This window comes from Arachis hypogaea, chromosome 11, assembly GCF_003086295.3.
Source record: "Arachis hypogaea cultivar Tifrunner chromosome 11, arahy.Tifrunner.gnm2.J5K5, whole genome shotgun sequence".
NCBI classification, from domain to species: domain Eukaryota; kingdom Viridiplantae; phylum Streptophyta; class Magnoliopsida; order Fabales; family Fabaceae; genus Arachis; species Arachis hypogaea.
In genome coordinates, this window is record NC_092046.1 from 61,754,942 (window position 1) to 61,760,989 (window position 6,048).

A 6,048-nucleotide genomic window follows, 5' to 3' on the forward strand; every position below is an offset into this window, starting at 1 on the left:
GTAGAAGTCACAAAGCAAAGCTTTTGCAACACCAAACTTAAGAGTTTGGCTCGTCCTCGAGCAAATATGATCAATAGGAAAGAAGAAGGTGGGGGTAGGTAGAGCTTCTGTGGGACCTCTTGGTCTTGAGAGGCTAGGGAATCCAGATTCCCTGTTTCTCTGCACTGGCGTTTGAACGCCCAGGGGCTGCTCCCTGGCTGGCGTTCAATGCCAGCAATGCTCTCCTCTTGGGGTGTTGAACGTCCAGCAGGGATACCCTGGCTGGCGTTCAACTTTAACACTCTCTTCGGAGTGTTCTGTTTTCACTGCTGTGAAATCTGTCTCTTGACTGATGCACATGATCATGACTCTGACAACTGAAAAGAAAACAAAATGAAAGAAAATAAACATGGTTGAGTAAGGTTGGGTTACCTCCCAACAAGCGCTTCTTTAATGTCATTAGCTTGATGGACAACTCCTTTCAAGGAGGAAGATAGTCATAGAGGAATAAATCCTCACTCCTTACTGGGAGCTTTCTTCCTGTGCTCTCATGGAATAGCGTAATACACTCAAGAGACAGGATTTTGTTCACTGCCTGAGGCAAGGTTGGGCTTACAGTAGTATGCTAGTGTCCTTTTTTGTCACTTTCCTCTTCCATGGTGAATACCATGATAAGATAAGTGAATACCACCATCTTCTATGGTGAAAAGCCCTAAGTAAGGATATTCTTGATTTTCCAGCCCCTAGGTATCTTCCTTTTGGAGCCTTCCTCCTTTGTGGATAGTGTACATCCAACATCAAACTTACATTTGGTCTTAGGAGGGATTGAGTTAGTTCCATCCAAGGGAGGAGGCTTGGATGTTGAATCCTTTATGCCAGTGCCTCCCTTGTCAGGGGGTAATAGAGGGTCAAGGACCTTGAATACCATCCAGTCCTTATGCAAGGTAATCCTTGTTCCCTTTTGGATTCCCAACTTCTCCATTACTATACTTGACCCTAGGTTACACAGAGCCTTCTCAAAGGTCATCGTGCCTATGGTACAAGGAATCAGAAAGTGTCCAGGGTCTGAAAGCTTCTGAGGTAGCTCTTGCTGAACCAAAGCATTGATGTCCTTAGAAAGCAATAAAGGTTCTTCCTCCAAAGGCTTAGTACCAAACAGTTTGGCATTCAGCTTCATGAGAGCTCCTAGGTTCCAAGCAACTTGCTCTTCCCTAGTGTCTTCATCCTCACTTGAGGATGAGTAGTCATCAGAACTCATACACTGCAGAAGTGCATTCAAAGAAACCCCAATGGTCTTTATGGTTTCCTTTGGTTTTGAGATAAAGGGTTCTTGAGTGGGATTTAAGCTCTCAAAGGGTGTGCTCTCACTGGCGTTCAACGCCAGCTCTGTCAGCTTATTGGGCATTGAACGCCCTTGCTGTCCACCCTGACTAGCGTTCAATGCCAGTCTCTCTAGCATTCTGGGCGTTGGACGCCTAGCAGGGGTGTCCTTGCTGGCGTTCAACGCCAGCTTCCCTGGGTGTATGGGCGTTGAACGCCTAGTGAGGGCTTCCTCACTAGTGTTCAATGCCTTTCCAGTTTCTCCAGACTCGGCCTCTGCCTCAGTGGAATGTATCAGATTTAAACTTAAGCCAAGATCATATAGGGCTTTGTCAAAAATGATCTTTCCAGTAATCTATAGGATCTGAAAGCTCCATAGATCTGGCATCTTCCTTGGCAGCTCAGGCTGAATTAGGATACTATACTTCTTAGTAAGTATCTCTATTTCATCTCTCATTAGGTCCTTCTTTTTAAATACCTCTATAAAAGAGATATTAACTTGTAGTTCCTTAAGGGATGCTGGGGAATAAGCTAACTGCTTATCTGCCAGTTCTTTCTGCATGCCAAGGAAATGTGGCTCTTGAGGTTCTTTCATCTCAGCAAGAGGGAGCTTTGTAATCATTACAGACTCCTCTTGTACGCCCAGAGAGGAATCAACTTGAGGTTCATTCTCTTCTGTAAGGGCGTGCTCAATGGTAGTCTCAGGATCCTCTTGGTCCTTGCTTGCCTTAAGTCCCTTAGTAGCATGCTCCTGAGGTTTGGCCTCTCTAGTGAAGACTACTATCTCACATTCTTTTAAGGTTTTCATGTCTAGAACTTCTGTCCTAACTGGGGTCTCCTTACAAGAGTATAAGTGCTGGATATTGGCAGCTATCTCAATGAGCTCATTTGCCTCTTCATGTGTCTCTATTAGGTCCAAAGAACCACCTGCAAAGTGATTTATTGTCTCTCTGGCCATCTCAGAGATAGCTTCATAGAAGATGATCGTCTTGCCCCCATCCAAACAACACATGAGAGGAGGGGGCAATTCCTGAACATCAACTTGTACCTCTCCCAAGCATCAGGGAGAGACTCACTCTCCTTCTGTCTGAAGGTCTGGACATCTGTCACTAGCTTTGCTAGTCTCTGTGAGGGAGATAACTTGTTCAGGAAATTGGTAATAACCTGATCCCAGGTGTTCATACTTCCCTTGGGTGTAATATCCCACCAATCCTTTGCTCGATCTTTAAGAGCAAATAGGAATAGTTTTAGCTTGTGGAGTTCAGGGTCCACTTCATTGGTGTCTGTAGTGTCACAGAGCTGCAGGAAATCACTGATGAATTTACTGGGGTCTTCCTGTGGATGTCCGTGAAATTGGAACTTCTGCAACACTAATGTAATATGTTGTGGGTTGATCTCAAAGCTTCTTGCTATGATAGAAGGTACATTGATATTTTCTGCATAGAAATCAGGGTTGAAGCCACCAAGCAACTTTCTTGCCTCTCTTCCAGGTTCGGCCATGTCTCCCTTTTCTTGTTCAAAGTTTTCTGAAAGGTCTCTTCCGGAGTGTTGTGTTTTAGCTTGTTGTAAACGCCTCCTCAGAGTCTTCTCAGGTTCAGGATCAGGAGTCAAGAGGGGTTCTTTATCCTTGTTTCTGGTCATAAACAAGAAGACAAGAAAAAGAAAGAAAAGAAAGAGACTTCTAATAGACAAGAAGCTCCTCCTTAGAGTCAGAATAGGAGAAAGAAGAAGAAGAAAAAGAAGAAGAAAAAGAAATAAAAGAAATAAATACCTTGGATATAGTAGATAAGAGTAAATAAAGAAAAGAAATCACAAGAAAGCTTTTTGTGCCAATTGGCAAGAAGCTTTAAGTGAGATATGAAGAAAAGAAAGAAGATAAAGAATTGTAGGTAAAGAATTGAAAGAAATAGAGTTGAATGAACAGAGATGAGAAGAGAAGAAGTATAAATAGAAAAAGTAAAAAAATTTTGTTTTTATTTTATTAATTAATTTTTTTTTGAAAATTAAGTTAAATTAATTTAAAAAGATTTGAATTTTAATTGTTAAATTTTTGAAAATAGAGGAGGGAAGAGAAGAAGAAATTTTTGAAAATTAAGAGGGATGAGAGTTAGTTAGGTAGTTTTTGAAAAGAAGAGAGAGAAGAAGAGGTATTGTTTTCAAAAATTAAGGAAGAGAAGAGTTAGTTAGGAGGTTTTTGAAAAAGAAGAGAGAGAAGACGAGAGATATTTTCGAAAATTAAGGAATAGAAGAGCTAGTTAGGAGTTTTGAAAAAGAAGAGAGAGAAGAGGGAGAGATATTTCAAAAATTTGAGAGGGAAAAGTTGGAATTTTTTCAGAAATAAAAAAAATTTATATTTCCCTAGAAACAATTTTTGAACTTTAATTCCACAAATATGATTTTTTTTGGTATAGAGCAAGTTTCCTGCACCCCCGGCGAACTCTATAAAAATTATAGAGTTTGCCTAACCCGAACTCACTTTAAGTTTTTTGAATTCCGTATTTTTAATCCATTTTAATCCATTATCATCATCTCCAAATAGTATATAGATCTACAAACAGTATACAGGAGTACACAAAAATACACAAACAACAACCATGGTGTTCATGCATTGGGTCGAGCTGTACGACCCGAGCTGATGGAAGACAAGTCGACCGACCTTTTCAGGTCAGGATTACCCGAGCTCTTCTCAAAGAGCTCGGCCAAATTGCTACAGGGAGCCCAAACAGGCCCAAATAGAAGGACAAAGCCCAATCTAAAGGCAACTAAATCCTGAAAAGATAAGGACGACTCCCCTCAAGATAAGATGACTTCACTCAGAAGATAAGATAAGATAACTAACTTATCTTATCCAGAACGGTCACTCCACACTATTATAAATATATTGGAGCACTCAGGTATAACTCATACTCTGATTCTACTAAAATCCTACTTAAAGCCCATGCTAACTTAAGCATCGGAGTCTCTTGCAGGTACCACCACCCTCCGGTGACAAAGGATCAACTACATCAACACCACCGCCGCCTCCAACAAGTCAGACGTATCAGCTCCGGCCGCTACAACAGATCTTATTTGAGATCAACCTAACAGTTTCAGGTAACCCTCAGAACATTGGCGCCGTTGCCGGGGAACCTGGAAGTCATCCCATCACCATGGCGGACAACCATGACAACGACCACGACCACTACTCTGGATTAGAGGAGAGAACTCCGCATAAGAACACGGACACCACACCAAAGGATACGCCTCAACCAAACAAAGACAAGAATTCGCCAAACATAGAAATCATGGAAGCCCTACAAGCTTAACAAGATCGCCTCAAACAGCTCCAAAAAGAGGCCAAACATCAATGGGAAGCCGAAAGAAACCTCCAGAGAGAAACTAGGCGACGCCGAAAGTTGGAGGACAAACTCCTAAAACTCGAAGCCGACCTGAAAACCAGAACCATCCAAACCGGTCGCAATGACACATCCCACAAGGATCAAGACCCCTTCATCAAGGAAATCATGAAAGCTAAGGTTCCAAAGGATTTTAAAGCTTCCGACATGACCCCATACGACGGTACCTCCGATCCTAGCCATCATCTAAGTAATTTCAGAAGAAGAATGTATCTCACTGACGCCTCAGACGCTACTCGGTGCAAAGCCTTCCCGACCACTTTAACAAAGACAGCAATTAAGTGGTTCGACAACCTACCCCCTAGATCCATCACAAGTTTTGACGACTTAGCCAAGAAATTTCTTGCTAGATTTTTCATCCAGAAAGATAAAGCTAAACACACCCCAAGCTAATTAGGGATCAAGCAAGGAGATCGGGAGAGTTTTCGCAATTACATGGAAAGATTCAACAAAGCGTGTCTGGACATACAGGATTTGCCTACAGAAGCAGCCATCATGGGTCTCATCAATGGCCTACGTAAGGGACCTTTTAGTCACTCTATATCAAAGAAACATCCTACGTCTCTGAATGAAGTACAAGAACGAGCAGAGAAGTATATCAACATGGAGGAAAACTCTCGACTAGGAAAAACCTCAAAATCCGGATTCTCCTACCCCTTTCGGGACAAGGATAAAGAGTCCAAGAAAAAAGAAGATGAACATGGAGAGAAGATTAAAAAATACCACAATTACACCCCCTTCGGGTGTCTCTCGTGGAAGTTTACCGAGAAGTATGCCACACTGAGAAGATTCTACCACCTCGACCAATCAAAAGCAAAAGAGGAGGTGGAAATCGGACAGAATATTGTGAATATCCTCGAATATACGGACATCCCACCAACGAGTGCTTCGACTTGAAGAATGTCATAGAAAAATTGGTAAGAGATGAGAGACTAGATCGGTACTTAGCTAGCAAGATTGAGGAGCCCAGAAAAAGAAGAAGGGATGAAGAGGTCGGACGAATTGAACGACCACCTCCCACCCCGCAGAGACATGTCCACATGATAAATGGAGAATTTGCAGGAGGAGGAATCTCCAAATCATCTTGCAAAAGACACCTTAAGAAGATATATCATGTCGAGGGAGGAGAAGGAGCATCCGACTTCCCTACTATTACTTTCACCAAAGAGGATGCGGCAAGCATCATCCCGGGACATGACGATCCCATGGTCATCACTATCATATTGGCCAATGCTAATCTCCACCACACACTGGTGGACTAAGGAAGCTCGGTGGATATCTTGTTTAAATCCGCCTTCGACAAACTCGGCCTACAGGAAAAAGAGCTCAGAGCATATCCGAACAGCTTGTTTGG